Genomic DNA, 18,306 nt, shown 5'->3' on the forward strand with positions numbered 1-18,306 from the left:
GGGGGCAATCTTTGCCTCCCCGTGCTAGAGTGGCCATCATAGAGGACATTCTGGTTTTCTGCTACTCTGTCCACTATTGATACGAAACCTGACACCTTTATATCCCTTGTTTTTCTCTTCAAGAGAAAAATAGAGGACATAAAGGTGTCTGGTTTGGTATCAACAGACAACCAGACATATCCTCTATGATAGCCACCCTACCCCCTGCTCCAACTCTTCTCGGCTGAAGCAGACAGCACAGCACAGCACAGCACAGGGCTGGAAAGCATGCTGGGATGCTGGGGGACTGTAATTTAACTTGAACCAGGAAGGAGTCTGGGACAGAAGTTTCATAAACTGGTTTGACTCAAATCAGTTAAGTCTGAAACTACATTCAACCAGGCTTATCTTGAACCAGTTTCAGCCATTTTGAAACTGGCTTATGTACACTGAACGTCTGTTTTGTTACAGGTTTAAACCAATTTCTGATGCTTAAACTGGTTTGTGTGTAACTTCTGTCCCTAGCCAAAGTGTTTATGTCTACAGCAGCATCTTTTCTCTGTCTGGTCCTTTCTAGATACCCCTTTTAGTGCATAGGAATTGGTTGCTATCTCATTAAATAGTTTGTGAGCCTTCTAGAGGTTCCCATTATGTTTCAGAAGCCATCAGAATCCTGACAGACCAGTGTTATGTTTGTAGGTAGCTAGGCCTTGCAGGTTTAATAAATATATATGTAAACGCTCAAATATGCCTGTGTGGTTCCTTCAATTACCTATGTTGCATAAAAAGCAAAATATGCTATGCATCTAGGAAAGCTGTTTATGATAGGGTCCAGCCTGTATGTGAGAATGAGGCAAGGCTCAGGTTGAAGAATCAGGGTGAAGAAAATCAAACCCTACTAACAGCCAGAAAAACAAATTATTTATTCCTCCCAAACCAAGAGAGGGAGAAAGCAAAAAATAACTGTCCAAAAATGCAGCCAGGGTGGTCCCTCCTGTCCTCTCCTTTCTACCCCATGGGTCTGGAGGCTTTCAGCCTGCAGGATCAGCAGCAAACAGTGGCACCACAGCAATGTGTCACAGAATGCATAGTACACTGGGAATTGCAATCTTCTACAGCAGCATTGGATTTTACTGCTGGTGGGGGTATAATTCACCTTTATTATTATTATTATTATTTTTGCTGCAGATGCCTATGTCAAAAGGCAAATAATACTCCTAATTTTTGCGACAAAAACATGGGGTAAAAGCTCCTCCCAGGAGACAATTCCACTGCCATTCTAGTGAAGTACAATTCTTAGAGTACCCTGCACTGTATGACACCCTGCTATGCTGCCACTGATTGCTGGAACCAGAAAGGGCAGGCAGAATGGGAGGAGATAAGGTAATGTTGTAAGTTACTCAAACACTGTAGTGATGATGAACAAAGTGAATGAAGTTTAAGAATCTGGGTAAGTTCCTTAAATCATTCTCCCTCCAGAATAGTCATGGATCCAGTCTATTTTCCAGACAGGCCATGTGATCCTTCTTTATTTGCTGAACTTCAGCAGCTTCTCTTATATCAACAGTTGGTGGTGTAAGGAAGCAGAGACAGGAGATAATAAGGCAATGAGTGGATAATGGAGGTAATACATAAAAGGCACAAAAGGCAGAATATATTATTTGCACCTTATAGACTAACTATAGTAAGTCAGATATGTACAGTATAAGCTTTCATAAGCAGAGGGTTTATTTCATCAGACTCTGTGGAGGAACTGCCTTTGTAGGCATTCCCTGACTAACTTGACAGGGTGCAGCTGCAGTTTAGAGCTTGTGGTGCAAGCTCTGAGGGGCTGAATCGCATCAGGCTGCAGATCCACTTCTTTTAAGTGATAGCTACAGAATTTTCAGATGTGAAAGGCCATGATCCTGAAGTTGTGTGAGAAGCACAGAGGCAGCAGAATGTTTCATATTTACATATTTCATGGTGTGGACCATGAAAGTTTATACTTAAAAAACAGCAGTTGTGACTAAACACGCACTGGAGTATGTGCAAAAGATCATTTTAAATATCCATGTTTGGTTCAAATGTTGATGTCAGTTTATTTCAGAATGCTTTTAATTAATTGATTTTTCTGATATGTTGGTGTTTTATGACAGTAGTAATTCTATCTTGATGCCAGAACTTGCTGACTATTAAATGGTTTTAATATTTTCTCATTTTATTACTAGTTCAGGGCTGTTAAATAAATTGGCTGCTTTCAAAATCAATTCCTTTGTTTACTGATGATACAAACAGGCATAATGTTTAAAGAGTGTAATGCTGGGCTGTGGGCAGCCGGGTCTGGGGTATCACCGCAGGGTCCAGAAAAAGCCAGGAAGTCGGGAGGTTTATCAAGGGAACCAAGTCAGAGACCCAGAGGGTCAGGCAGAGCATGAGGTCAGGAGGCTAGCCAGGTCAGGTATCCAGAAGGTTAAGCAGAGCTAGCTCAAGTATTCAGAGAACACTAGCAAGGTCAGGTATCCAGAGAATCCATAAGAGTCAGTAGCAGCACAATCCAGGGATGCAGCAGCCTAGGTACAAGATTACACCTTGTTGCCAGACACTTCCCCTTCTGAGTCAGGGGCTTATGTAGGAAGTGGTAGAGGTCAGCTGACTTTGTCTGGCCACTCTGGTAGCTGGAAGTAGGCATGTCTGGGCCCAGATGGAGTGTTCTGGCTACCTGAGTCTGCCCCAGTGTTCTCCTGGGGAGGTGGCAGACTGGGGTGAGCTGCTGTGCTGGGCAGGCCAAGGCTCTGGGCCCAAAGCCATGGGCTGACAAAGAAGGGGGTGGAGTTTAGAGTATTGTATACTATCTGTGCATCCTTCACCAGACCATGCCAGGACAAGAAATGTAAAACCTACCAACACATCTCCACCACTCCCCACAATAAATATACCCCACAACAGAACCATCACCATTCCTGGATCTTACATCTGCACCTCCAGAAATGTAATATATCTCATCCAGTGCACTAAATGCCTGGATGGAAAATATGTAAGAGAAACAAAAAAAATAACTGCGTACCAGAATGAACGCACACCAAAAATCTATCAAAGACAAAAATGCCCAATTACCTGTGGGTGCACACTTCTCACAAGATAACCACTCTCTCTCCAATCTCTCAGTTCTAATCCTCAAAGAGAATTTACAAAACACCTTGTGTAGACATGCCTACAAACTTCACTTCATAAATCTACTGGATACAAAAAATCATGGACTAAATATAGACATTGGATTTATGGCACATTGTAACCTGCCTGCCATCTGATAACTACAGGTAACCTGTCTGCATTTTACCAGTTACATTCTTCTATCACCAGTTCAACATTCCCCCTTTCACCCAACCCTTCCTGTCTCCTACCTATTGTCTCCACCCCTCTGATACTCACTGCCAGGCATTTGCATTTTCACAGACCTGCATTTTGCATTTTGGCTTCTGATCTACCCAGGAGAGCACACAAATTACCAGCAGACTCCCTATATGCCTGAAGAAGGGTGTTTATGCCCAAAAGCTTGCAAAGAACATTTTTTTCCAACTATTTAGTTGGTCTAATAAAAGATATCACATTTACCCCAAAGAACTTTGTCCTTCACCTTGTACACTTGTGACCCCTTGGGTTTCACTGTGATTTGGCTGTTGACTGAAGAGACCTTCTGATTCTCTACATAATCTGCATCCTTATCCCTGTCCACTTCCTCCTCCGCCTCCTCCTCATAGTTGCCTCTACTATTGCATGTGGGATGATGGTAGAGTTTCTGCTATGTATGACATGGAACCCATACTATATCTGGAAAGCCTTAGGGATGGTCCCATCTCTCTTGTTGACTAGCTTCAGCCTTTGATAGTCAGAGAACCAATCCTTCACCAATCCCCAGTATTGATTCTTGCCCCCTGTTGTAGCCCATTGCTTCTATTTAGCCCTCTGTAACATCCACATAGACATCTCTGTTCCTTTAGTTGCCTCTCAGTTGGGCTTGCACAACCACTTCACCCCATAGGCTGAGAATATACTGGATTTCCATCCTGGTCCAAAAAGAAGCATGCGATGTGGTAGTAGTCTCTCTCTTTCTATTGGAACCATGCTCATCTGCTCATAAAAAGTGGTTCAGCAGATATGTTCACTAGGGTGGCCCAGTTGGAAAATAGACATTTCAAAACATGGAGAATTTAAAGAAAAAAAAGGGGCTTCCAGTCACTCTAAATCCTCAACAGTAGAGTTGTGATCAGAGCAATCACTATCACAACAGAGACTCTGTATAACTGTTGCTCAGGGTTTATTGCAGACAACATCCATAATGAAGCAGCCACATTGGCATTTGTCCAGCAGCAGTATGTCAGTGGAAAGCCTGTGTCATTCAGAGAAGCAATTTTGAGCAACAGAAAGGCTGCATTTTGCTTGCTTACATCAAGTCCGTGTGTAAACATAATACAACCCATGGTGACATAAAACAACTTCTGTCAATGACATTTAGTAGTGTAGACCAGGCCCACAAGTTCTATGTTTCCAACTTAGCAGCCACAGAAGGAATCCAGGCAGCCAAGCCAAAGAAACCAAATGGCTAGGTTTCTTCTGAGAATTAGGTTCTGTAAGAGGACCATTACCAACCCCAAATTGGAAGAAGCAATGTGGCGTGTTTACTTACTGGAGGTAGATGCATGGCCTGCAGCACAGCCAAATGACATCATCTTGCAGTGGGTCAGTTTAAAGGCAGATGAACTGGCAGTGCCAGAGGCATCTCTGACTGGTCTGGATGGCTGAAAGGACCTATAAAAAGGCAACACTAGTGAAGGAGAGGGCCCTCAGAAAGGGGACCACTGGGCAACCAAGAGGGCTGCAATAGTCTACATGGAGGTGTAGAGCTAGATGAACTGAGATGACCCTGGATCTGTGGCAGTGCAGGCATATGGCCACAAGGTACCTCAATGACAGAAAGAAGGTACCTGGTGCTGGGCAACTGATGAGAAGTGGGATAGACAGTGATGTGAGCAGAACATTGTGGTGTCTGTGACCCCGCTACCTGGAGAGACTACTGGAAGAGTGAGACACTGGGAGGGGAACCAGAGATGGCAGAAGCCCCTTGACCCTAAGGACTACTGAGAACCCTGTTGTGGGGAACTCGGACATACAGGAAGAGGCTGTTCCTTTACTGAGATTATTAAAAGAGCAGCTGGCTAAACAAACTGGCTGAAGCTGCAAGTTGAGTGAGGAGTTCACAGCCACCAGAAAGACAGATCATCGAAACACAGATTGGTTGGGCATGGACAGGGTATAAGGGGTGGTAGAGCCCTGTGACAGGGGTCAGTACACAATGCACCTATCATCCACGCAAGTCGCCAATTTTATTTCTTCAAGTACATTCTTTACTTTCTACCATCAAGGAGTGGCAGGCGAGTCTAAGGAAAGACAACAACCAGCATGAGCAACAAAGATCAGATAGGTACCCTATAACAGGTGATATCCCTTTGAATGGTACCTGGCTCAGCTCAGAAGGGAAGAAAGGGAACATGAGTGGTTGGGAATGTTGCGATGCCCAGGTTTTAGAAGGGCAGAACCTCCACAGTCCATAGCCCCTAAAAACCTTTCTTATCAGAAGTAACATTTCAAAGCAAACTCTGCAAGGTGAACCTCAATGTTTTCCCAGCCCTTTCTATAGGTTTTCTATTGGCTCTAAACCTCTGCTTAAGCAGGAACAAATTACTCGTACTGACATTCATGGAGCTTTCATTCAATTATCAGGGCAGAATATGTTAATGCTATAAAAAGTAAACCGGGGCATATGCCGAGTGTTAATTTTCACCTTACTGATAAAGAGTAAAATTATAAAAGTTGCATGGCTCTGTATTCTTTGCAAATAAGATTAAAAGCTGGTATCATTTACTGTACATAACTGTTGCTCTCACAACACTGCATACATGCCCTTTTTCATTTATTACTTCCCATGTCAAATGGTTTCTAGGCATTCAGAGTGTGACATGTACCTTCTCTGTAAATGTTAATGATTTTAATTGTCATTGTTATGATAGCCATGCTTAGTCATAGTTGTATTTCTATGGGAGTTCCTGTAAAGGGGACACTCTCTATGGGCCTAATACTGAACCACACTGGAAATGATTCACAGCCCATCAAAAAGGATGAGAAAACACTATGAACATTTTCCTTAAATTGAGGTATTTGTTAGAAGCGGGGACAAAGTTAGATTCTGTGGGTACTCTGAAGAAGAAGGGTATAAAGAGCAACTCTTCTACCACTGTACTTCTTTCTTGGCAAATGATCAATTATAGCTGTGACTGTTCAGTGTATACAGGAACTTCTTAGGTTATGGACACATGTTCAAATGATCTGGAAGAATTCTCCCAGTTTTGTCCTCCTGGTAGAAAAAATTACTGAAAGACAGCTGAACAGACATTTGTATGCTGAGCCCTTGAAAAGCAGAGCACTTAGAGCACTGATGCTGCTCAGACACACAATGGCAGCAGTGCACAGAGCAACCCTGATTGTCTGACCCAGACTGCTTAAGTCTCACTGCAGCACAATGTGAGGATTGTGAAGGAGGCATGTTCAGTTCCCTGCTTGGCTGAAGCAGAATCCAGCAAGTAACACACTCTCTCTCAGGGGACGGGGAAAGGAACAAAGCAGTCTGGGATACTGGAGAACGATGCAGTGGCTTCTCTCTGAAGAGAACATGTACAGGCATGTACAGTCACTGCTCTCCCAGGAGAAACCAGGAGCACACAGATATTTAGGATTTTTCTCTCAGAGTGAAAAAAAAAAATGACTGCTCTAGAAGAAATATAACCTGGGAACACCGAGGATTAAATCACTCCCAGGAGAGTTTCTCCAAGGGAAGCAATTTATGATTTGAACATATGTATGTAACCTTAGTGCTAGTGTTCCTATGGACAGAAGCATATGTGAAACCAAGAAAAGGTAAGAAGTCAGGGGCCTTGATTCTAACACATCCTCCACACTTTCCTTTCTCCACACACAGCAAAGCCTGCCAAGTTTCAAGGTGATAGGTGCAGTGGTTTGTGGGGGGGAAACTGCACCTCAAGCTGCTGACAGGCAAAACTCATTACATAGATGACCCTGTATGTGTTAAGGTGCAGCAAGCTGAAAATTGCATGGGGTGTTGGCCCCTGCTCAAGCCACTAAGCCTGCCAGCTGTCGAGGAGATCGGTACAGGGGTTCTGGGGCCTGCACCTCTAGCTGCTGACAGGCAAAACTCATTACATAGATGACCCTGTATGTGTTAAGGTGCAGCAAGCTGAAAATTGCATGGGGTGTTGGCCCCTGCTCAAGCCACTAAGCCTGCCAGCTGTCGAGGAGATCGGTACAGGGGTTCTGGGGCCTGCACCTCTAGCTGCTGACAGGCAAAACTTATGACATGGGTGCTTGTGCAACTGGGTCTGTCTTGGGACACAGGGAGGTTGTGGGGCAGGGGGGGGCAGAACTACTGCAGGCCTGAATGCTAAGCTACTGTGTTACCAGTTATCAGTCCATCATGATTCACTCAGGGACCAGCTCAATACACAGTACCTAGCTACTAGTAGCTAGGTACTGTGTATTGAGCTGGTCCCTGAGTGAATCATGATGGACTGATAACTGGTAACACAGTAGCTTAGCATTCAGGCCTGCAGTAGTTCTGCACCCCCCTGCCCCACAACCACCCTGTGTCCCAAGACAGACACAGTTGCACAAGCACCCGTGTCATGAGTTCTGCCTGTCAGCAGGTAGAGATGCAGGGCCCCAGAAACCCCTGCACTTATCTCCTCAACAGCTGGCAGGCTTCACAGCCACAGGAGGGGCTAGCAGGCCTGCTAGCCTTAACACACACAGGGTCAACAAGTTTTGCCTGTCAGCAGCTTGAGGTGCAGTTTCCACCAAACCCCTGCACCTATCTTCCTGAAACATGGCAGGCTTTGTGGCCTCTTCAGGGACCACCCCTCCTGCAGCTTGGACCCCACTGTGGTGTAACATATACATGGGGCTTGAGTTTTGCTTTCAAGAATTTGGGGTGCAGTTCCTCCCAAACCCTTGCACCATTCTTCTTGAAACTTGGCAGGCTTTGTGGCCTCACCAGTGGCTACCACCCCTGCAGTTTTTACCCCACTGTGGTGTAACACATACACGTGACATGAGTTTTCCTTTCAACATTTGGGGTTCAGTTCCCCCTGAACCCCTGCACTGATCTTCTTTAAACTTGTTAGGCTTTATGCTCTCAGCAGAGGCTACAATTCCTGCAAGTTTCATCCAAATTGGACAAAAACCAACAAAGTTATAGATATTTCATTGATCCCCCATTATACCCTATGGCTGGATCTTGGAGGTGGCTCTGAAGCTTCAGAGCTGCTTTGGCTGGATCAAAGTGGGAACCCGGTCCGGAGCTCCGGATTGGATCCCTGGCACCCGAAGTGACCAGATCTGAAGCCGGATTGAATAGCTGCCTACTTGCACAGGCCTAGTGCTAATGCCTTCCAAAGCTTCTCCCTAAGGCCGTGTAGAGTTGCACCACTTTATATTCAGGACTTTGCCTTATTAGCACATCCTTCTCATCCTAAACAGGAAAGAGATAAGAATGTACTGGAAATCAACATAAGGAAGGAAACTGTTATATCTAAAAAACAAAAGGTAACCCAATTCCAAACTTGCTGATAACAGAGCTGTATAACTGTGTGTGCTTGTTCAAGAACAATGTAGGCCAACTGTCATGTACTTCATTTTGTAAATATTTCAGGCCAAATTCATTTCATGTGTAACTCCACTGATCTGAGATAAATGGAGTTTCATCAAGGCTAATTTCCCTCCCTCATCTTCAAGACACTGGAATAAGGACAAAATGTCAAATTAAGTCCTTGCTGTAAATGGATGCAACTCAATTGACTTCACCAGGGTTGAATTTGGCTATTTACAAAGTCTCCCTTGACACAAATAATTCTTTAAGATTTACTGTGTAACCATGACCTTCCTAGGGAAACTGTGAAACTGGAGGCTTCATTGCGATACAGACTTTAGAGCTTGGGGCAAAGAGAGTGACCCAGAGTGACGCAGCTGTTCAAAATGACGCAGCTAAGCCACATTAAGAACTTGCTGTCATGCAAGGAGATTATTTTTTTAAAATAATAATTACAATGCAGAGGTGCATATGTAGTTAGCATTTGGGGCTGTTTATGCTTGCTAGGAACAAATTAGTACAGCAAAATTGTGACCTTTTATTTTGTGAATTGTGCTGTTTTCTGTACCTTGCCAGTAAAATGGTTTAATGTAAGACAGTCTGAACTGAGTCACAGATGCTGTTGGTGGGGGACAATCACTTGCAGGCAACATGAAGAAAAAGTGAACTCTGATCTCAAGGGAAGCTGAATAAGAAATGGATTACAAGCTTGAGTACCCACTCAAGGACAACAGAGGTTGTAATTCCTTACCTTAAAATGGTGTGACAGGATACTGGAGATGGTTCTTGTGGGGATGAGGACAGACATGCTAGGTTTAACTAGCTCTTACTGTTGAAGGGATGTAGACTTTATTACTTCTTTTCTCTTCCCCCCACCCTTTTCCAGGCAACCTTTTATTTAATCCCCAAATAGATTTTTTTTTTTCCTACGCATAAAACTAAGGGAGAAATTCCTACTTTCCAGGAGTTTGTTTCAAAGGTATCAACCCCCTCATAACCTACTCTTTCAGGGTTTGTAACTCTGGGATGAAAGTTCCTTCTGGGCTTTTGTACAAAGTCTCTTGGTGAAACAGAACATTTTCCAAACATTAGCAATAGAAGTGACCTTGGGGATATTTGAACTCTCTAACAAACTCCCTAAAATTAGTGTGACCATATGGGATCATGGGAAATCCACAACACTTCCTCTTCTCCAAGTCAGGCAAAGCAGAAGCAGCCTCGCACTGCCCCTGTTCCTGCCATAACCTAGGTAGCATAGGACCTCTTCCAGCCTCTGGGTTAAGCCAAGAAGAGTAATGAGGTAAGGAATACCACCACAGGGAACAAGAGCTCCCTGGGGCCCCAGTGTTATCCCGCTGCTCAAGAGGACCCAAACAACAGCATCCAGGTTCCAAACCTGTTCCAGCCATATAGGTGTGGGGCAGGAGGGGAGGCAGCTATGCTAGGCAGGGTGGAGCTGGCCAGGACTGCAGTCCTAGAGCAGAGCCCAGAACCCCCGCCCAACATGGGTCTCCAGCATGGGATGGGGGAGGGACCACATGGTTCCCTGAGCCTAACTCTGCTAGGCTGCAAGCCAGCTAGGGCCACAGTTCCAGGGCAGGAAAGGTATCTGGCCCTGGGCTTATGTCCTAGTTAAGCCCCTTTCTGGTCAGGTGTTCCCCTGCCTGCCGACTCAGCTCCTTTCAGAGCCTGTTACTGAGTCTCTGGCAGCCCTGTAACAGACGGATAAGAGGAGGGGAGGGACCCCCACCCCACTCAGGGCAGGGGCCTGAGCCCCCTCCCTGAGAAGCCCCTTCCTCAACTGGGCTCCATGTGGTGGCAGCAGCTCCCTGATCCTGACTCCACTGGGCTGCAAAGTGTCTCATGTGCACTAGAGTCAGTCAGGGCTGGCCTTAGGGGTTGGTGACTGTTCAGGGTGCTCTAGTCAGGGGGACGCCCCCCGCACCACACACATATGAGCAGCCCATGCTCACGAGGAACCAGGCCAGACCTATGCCGGCAGGGTGGTGCCAATCTGGGACATTGTTTGAATTTTCATCTATCAGCCAAGATGCTGGGACAGCCGTTGAAATCTGGGACTGTCCTGGTGAAATCAGGATGTATAGTCACCCTATCTATAATATATATGCAACATTTTAAAGATGCATCTTTAAAAATATACAAATAATCTCTCATCTTTTAAAGTTGCTATTTTACTTATGAAATGTACATAAGGAGGAGCAAGGACATTTCCTAAGTAAAGAGACAATACTCAAAAAGTTTACTTTACTTTCAGGAAAGGTTTACTGTAACTTTAAGGAGGGAATATTTTGGGCTCCCAACTCTGCAAGAGTATGATTAAATAATAACAGAATTATAGCTGGAGTCTCATGATTTGGATGCATTTAAGGCCGAAAAAAGCTTGTTAACTAGTGCCCATACATACTGTAGCACATGATACAGGTTTCACTGTACTCAGACAGATTTACAACTATAGACTTCAGCTTAGTCCATGGATTATTTAAACAAAAAAACCCAAAAACCTGAGTTTGCACATACATCAAATAAAAAAGTTTCAGTGTTTCCTGGATGCCAGAAAGCAGAAAAACTAAATTAATGTTCTGAAAAACATATTCTGAGCAGAGCTCCCCATTAAATGTAAGCCAGGTTGCCCCTCTGCATGAAGAGACTGAAAGGATAGGGATAAACTATGTGGTTTGGCCTTGGACCTTTAGAGTCACCGCCCACTCTAGTTGAAGTGACTTAGATTGAGATTTCCCAGGCCTGTAGATCCAAGGCATCCAAGGAGAAGGCCCCGAAAACCCATAAAGATAGGATCCATTCTTCAGAGATGGGTGCCTCTCATTTACACTTTTGCTGTCCCCTCTGTCCCTCCTGTGATTGGCTGAATCCCCTTGTAGCTGCTTAATATCAGCTGAAAAGGATACCATGTAGGAATTAATGGTGCTTCAACCCTTGCAAATTTCTGTGTGGAAATTCAAGGGCTGAAATGTCTATGAAGAGCAACTCTTCATAGACACTTCCCTCATCCTTCAACTAGGAGACCAAATTTTTGCAACCCTCATCCTTCAACTAGGAGACCAAATTTTTGCAATGGGAAAATCTTGTACATAGTCCAAGAGAACAGAAGATTATGATACTCTTTGTTCCAGTAGTAGTACATAATTGTTAATAATTGAATATTACTCCTGCCACTTTATTTCAGGTGTCTCAGGGTCTTCAAATAGGTATTAAAAAATGGTGGCACACAAAAATCAGTAGCTGCTTTAAAAAACATTTGGCCATAGTCTTCGATAAAACTGGTCTCCATGTCAACTTGGGTTCTATCAATTGGCTATTTTTAATTTGGTTAATATAGTATATTGTTTGTACTGGACTTAAAGGAATACCAGATGGGTGAGTGGAGTCATAAGAGTAACTCCTGGAATCAATGGCAACTGACCTTTGCCATGTGACAGGACCATTAACTTTTTCACCCTCTTCTGGAAATAAAGATAAGAGTCCCATTTTCCGGCTTGGCTATTTTCTGTCAAACATTTCTTTCTTGTAATTTTTGCACAGTGAATACTTAAAATTGTTCTTAGAATCTGGTTTTCTTTCTTTCGTTTCCAGAAACTGCACTTATTTACATTTTAATGATCCAAGTCAATACAGATTTATGAACCTGTCATATGAAAGTTCCACAGAAGTGGTAAATTCATCAAAAATCAGAAGCTCCTGCAGAATTCTCCCCTTCTAAGTGTTGTTTAAATGGCTTCATTGTAATCTGGGAACAGTGGGCAATCCATTAAAATGAGCTGCTCTTAAAGTCATAAATACCCAGGAAACTCTTGTCACAGACTTCATTTGAAAAACTTTGCATTTTACAAACTCCCACATACCAGGGCATTTACGCTTTTTATGATGTTGATTCAGACCTCATCTTTCAGGGGACAACATCTCACTATTTTATATATTGCATGAACTACATGGGTTTTCCCAGCCTGAAGGGGAAGTGGTAGTAGGGTAGGGCAGTACAAGTGTATGGAGACCCAAGTTGGTCTAGGAGGGGCTCCTGTTGTATTAAAGATTGTTTTAATACAGGATTATCTGGTAATCTGGATTATCAGGTAAACCATATGGCCTGAAGGCTGAATCTTTGCATAGGGCCCCAAAACAAACTCTATGACTAGATAGGAGAGAATATGCTATTTAAAAGTAACTTATGTCTATTTTAATTTAGCTCCTTAAAAAGATAGCTGTTGGAGCACTGTTTTGTAGAGCAGAAAGGTACCTGACACTTATGTAATGTTAACATTACACAGACTCTTTCCCTTTAAAGATAGAAAATGAGGGAAGAGAAGCAAAAACTGTTCTGTCTAGAGTTGCCAGTACCGCTCCAAGTATTGGTGAGGGGAAATTAATCAAAACTAATCCAAAATGCCCCCCTCCTGCTCATACTGAACATATCATTTCTGTAGTACACTGAGCCAACAGCCATTTTTGTTTTAGGGAACTCATTCCCGCCTCTTGGCTCTTCATTGTTGTCCCATGAGCATCTTACAAGTGGATCAGCTTCTTAATATCTTTTGTGTTTTTTCCAGGCTAACATGGTTACTGCTTCTCCATCCTTTGGGTCTTTAAGAAGAGGCTGGATGCCTACCTGGCTGGACTCATTTGAGTCCCGTTTCTCTTTTTGGGGTTTTTTTTGTTGTTCTCCCGCCCTGGCGGGGGGTCGGGCTAGAAGATCTACTAGGTCCCTTCCGACCCTTAATCTATGAATCTATGAATCTATGAATCTATGAATCCTTTTTCTAGGTATCACCATTGAAATGATTAGATATATAGCTGTTGGAACATGGGCTATAACACAAAGGCACCCATGTAATCTGTAATTCAGATCCATCTAACCCAGGGATCAGCAACATTTTCTGGCAGCAGGCTGGAACAATTCAGCTAAGGTCTGAGATGGCCCAGCACTAAGGCTTGGCTAACTCTGCTTCTCCCAGCTGTGGCATAGTACAAGCAGAGCCTCCTCTTCCCCCCACCCGCCCCATTAAAGCCCCGGCCACCTGTTTGGTCCATAGTTTGCTGACCCCAATCTAACTGGTTTGGGGATGTGCTAGATCCAGACCCAATACAATGCTCAGGATTTCAGAGTCATTTCATTAATGTTACAATGATGCTGTGTTAGGATGAACCTCCAGGTTACATTTAGATTAGAGTTTAGGGTTGGAGCCTACAGTTTGAGTTCCCCACTAATTTAATGAGCTTTTGTAAAAATTCATTCCAAGATGGGGGATGCCACCCTGTGAGCTGAGCTATCATCTTCTGCAGCTCATGGGAAATCAGCTGTTTTTGCTAAACTATGTATAATTTTAGGCTCAAATTTAGGGGTGCAACTTGCATCCAAATTGGCCTGTGAAAACAAGCTTTTCTGTTTTAGGAACAATCATGTATTTATGGAAAAATGTACCCCAGCAATCTAAACTGGGAATATGAAACAGTTTGCCTTTTAAAAAGGAAAAAAAAAAAGGAGAAAGAAAAGACATTTGGATTTCAAGCATGGAAGGCTATTTCTTTGTATATCAAGCCTGCCTTTGGTTAGTAGTCACAGTAGGCAATGACAGCTTTTGGATGCTTGATAAAGGTATGCCGATTCCCTGATCAAGATCTTTAAGTAAAGAGCTAATCGGCTTTATTGTTTTCTGGCTGTGACAGGACAGGAATTCGGGGTCACTGTGCTCCCCCCTCAGTTACCCTCTATACTGCACCAAGCTGCCTATCTGCACCTCGCAATCTTGCCCGCCATGTCTTTGGTCTTATGTGTATTATAGGGAGGCTACCTTTAGTCTTCTTGGCCACGGTTCTCCTGTACTATACTGGCCCCATTTTCCAGAATGGGGTTCAGGTGCACTCCAGCCTTATGGGCTCTGCATGGCTCCAACCACCCCTGTATCATGCCCCAACCCTTGCGGATGTACTGGACATTCTTCGGTCTTATTAGATGCCTCCTCACACTGCCCTCTCTCTCTCAGGGCTCCTCTGGGGTCTCCACATGGCCATGGCTCCCCTATGAGGCCTCCTCCAGCCCCTTATAGCCTCACCCAGTCCTCCAGTATTACAACAACTGGAAAACAATAACACAAGCCCCCAGGCTATAACACAAAGCTAAACCATTCGGCTAACCTCCTTTGAGTCGCCCTCCACAGGTGCTCCACCCTTCACTAGCATAATGGACTGCTCACATTCAGGCCTTTCCCCTTTACTTAGGCAGGCACCACTGCTTCTCCTTGGCTGCCAGCTGAGAACCCCTCACTCAGCCTCCAGCCTGTGCTTTATAGGAGTCAGCCCTGCCCCTTCTGGTCAGCTGACTCCACAGGTGTGGGCCCCTAGCTCCTCCTGGTTGCCCTGGCAACCGGCACCTGGCTGCCATTCCTGCTCTTCAAGCAGCAGGCACCTCAGTGCCCTGCTACACTGGCCATGGAAATCTGTGAAGTTTAACAGGCTTCTGAACTGGCTGGGTGACAAAACCACAAGCTTCTTTATGGAGTTACTGGAGCCAAAGCCTGCTCATGACTTTTGTGGCAGGAGTCCCTTGCTTCTTCAGGCTTGTGATAGACACTGTGGGCTCTGACAGTCATGATGATTTGTCGTGTGATCGGCCACTGAAAGCGCTTGACAGTGCCTGGTTGCAGAGCACTTAAAAATGCTCTATCGTGCAACAATCTGAACTCTCATTATCCACCCACCCCACCCTCCAGTGCTGGCTGGGCAACCCCCAGAACGAGATCCCTCTACTCCTCTCTTCCCCTCCCATTCTGAAGACAGGGCTGGGGCTAGAAGCAGAGGGAGGGGGCAGGGCTATGGGGCATATTTACTGAGCTATAAGCAGCCTGCTTCATTTACTGTGCACCAGGAATACTAAGCAGCTCATGAGTTCTGCAGGGCAGGGGATACCCTGCAGGCTCTTTCCTGCAAAGCTCTGGAGTAGCAGGGTGGGAGCTATGTTGCATGGTATGAGGCAGGACTCATCCATATTTTGAGCTGACACACATGCCGGCCTGCTGCAGCTTTCAGTCCTCTCCAACAAGTATTATTCAGCACTTGCTGAACCTACTATTTTCAAAGCTTGGTAACTTGGCTGTATCAAAACCAGTTTCTCTCGTGGCTCTCAAAGACCTCTGTCCTCACCGAGGGCACTTTCTATGTTAAAATTCAACTTCCTAGCCCCCACTATCAGAGTGCTACAGAAGTTCAAATGAAGGTCACATTTCTTAGAATGGCAAAACTGTATCTGCCACCAAGCCACTCTCTGTGTTATAAAAGGAGGCTCAATGGTTTGTGCTGAAATGTCCCAGAAAATAACTACCTTTGGGCAGAGGCCAGACTATTATAATCTCATCTGGATAGATGGAAACTGAAAAAATGGATTGGAGAAAGAGAGCTTAAAATGGAAGAAGGTATGTAGCTGTAATGATAGCACTGTTCCCACCATGCCGATAGGATAGCCTCTCTTCTGGGCAGACCTATCACCAGGGATCCTGGTTTTCTCTGTTTAAAAATTGAAAATTCTCTGATAAAACTTACACGTTCTTTGATTTAAAATCCCCAAATCTGCATTTTTCCATGATTAAATTGAAATACCACTATATATATATATATAGGTGTCAGTTGAACACGTTTTATTGATACTTACAATTTTAAAGCAATTTGAAAGCTTACCAGTGCCTCAATTACTATAATAAAATAAATGCTAAGGACCTATACATTTTGGTGTTTGATTTTGTTTTTTTATCACTGAAAATCAAAGCTCTTGCTGCTCCCTTTCTCACCAGGACACAAGTCCAACTGCAACTGTCCCCCCTCTCCACTGCTTTGTGGCACCAAGCAAACTCAATATGCCGGTGCCCTGCCCATGCCACCGCTGCCCCTCACTTCCCACCCACAGACCTCCACCCAGCTGTGCCGGAGGGGACTTTCAGCTGCCAGTGCTATGGAGCCAGGGACCTGGGTCTGCAGGCCTCTGCCCCCTGCAGCAGTGCCTGAGCCCCGGCCGTTGCCCACAGGAGGCAGGGGCCCACAGAAGGGTGGGCTCCCCTTCCCCCACAGGTGGCACGGCCAGTGCAGAGCCCATGGGGAGTGGTGCAGGGATGGCTCAGGGATCTCCATCTGTTGCCCTCCCCCCAGGGCCTCTGCAGCCCAGTGGGAGGGACCCAGGGCAGCAGGGCAGAGTGGGGTGGCTTGGTGCCACCACCGGGAGCGCTGCACTGCCATGATGAGGCGCCTCCTGCCCGCCTGGCAGAAGTGAGGGGCAAACCTCTACACCGCTGCCCCTGCTGCTGCCGGGCAAGCGGGAGGCACTTTGCCATGGGAGTGCAGGGCTCATGGTGGTGGCACCTAGCTTCCCTGCCCTGCTGGGCCACGGACACCCCGGGGGGAGGGCAGCAGGGTCAGAAGCCCCATGCCCACAGCAGGCAGCTTACACCCACCCCTGCCTGCGCACAAATCTGGGGGGGCCACATGCCCCACCCCATACTCCCCAGGAGTGTGCACACTGGCAGTGAGCTAGCCCTCCCACCCCTTGAATGAGCTGTCTGTGGCTCTGTCCTGCTCCCTGCACGGGCTCTGCGGCTACATATTCCCACCCTGGCCACCAAGCCCCACTCACTGTCCCAGTTCAACAGCAGCCCCAGCCCCAGTCCGACCCAACTCTCTCCACCACTATGGGGCCTTCAATCCCCTCTCTGCCAGACTTATATATGGAGCACTTGCACATGTTCCCCCCGCCTGATCACCCTCCTCTTGCTCCCCGCAGCCCCTTCCAGGCTGCAATGGGAAACCCGCCATTTCCTGCATTTTTCTCCTTTAAAGGAGGAAATCTGGGGTCTTCCCCTTAAAATGAGAAGATCTGGGGTTTTCCATGTTTTTCCATGACAAACAGAAAACCTGGATCTCTGCCTACCACACACCCTTCCTTCATCCACAGACACAGAGGGGTCACATAGTCACACCAGTGTGGAACAGGAAAGCTAATGATTTGCTCCCTCCCTCCCCCCAGATATGAATTGGATGACACGAAAAGGGAAAGACTTTCTTCTGTAGATGCTTGTGTGCTGCGTTTCCTCCCAGTACATACACATTCATACCCCCTCAGTGAAACATACCTACATCCCTTCAGACACCCACACCCATACCCCTTTCAGTCTCTCTCACACACACTGGCCTTCAGTCGCGCACACCCCTTCAGTGACATCTCCCCTCCCTGCAGTCTCACACACACAGACAGACCCACAATGCCCTTCAGTCTCTCTCTCACACACCCGCCCCCCTTCAGTGACACCTCCACCCCCTTCCATCACACACACGCCCCTCTACAGGCACACCCACACCCCCCTTCAGTCTCTATCAAGCACACACACAGCCCCTTTTAGTCTCACATACACAGCCTGCCTTCAGTGACATTCCCACACCCATTCAGTCTCTTTCTCTCTCTCTCTCACACACACACACACTGGCCTTTAATCACACACACACCCTTCCTTCAGATCCTACCTTCAGTGACAGCCCCACACACCTTCGGACACACGCACACACCCCTCTACACCCCTTCAGTCTCTCACGCCTTTAATCACACACACACACACACACAC

Source organism: Gavialis gangeticus, unplaced genomic scaffold (assembly GCF_001723915.1).
Source record: "Gavialis gangeticus isolate Ggan-Ray unplaced genomic scaffold, GavGan_comp1, whole genome shotgun sequence".
NCBI classification, from domain to species: domain Eukaryota; kingdom Metazoa; phylum Chordata; order Crocodylia; family Gavialidae; genus Gavialis; species Gavialis gangeticus.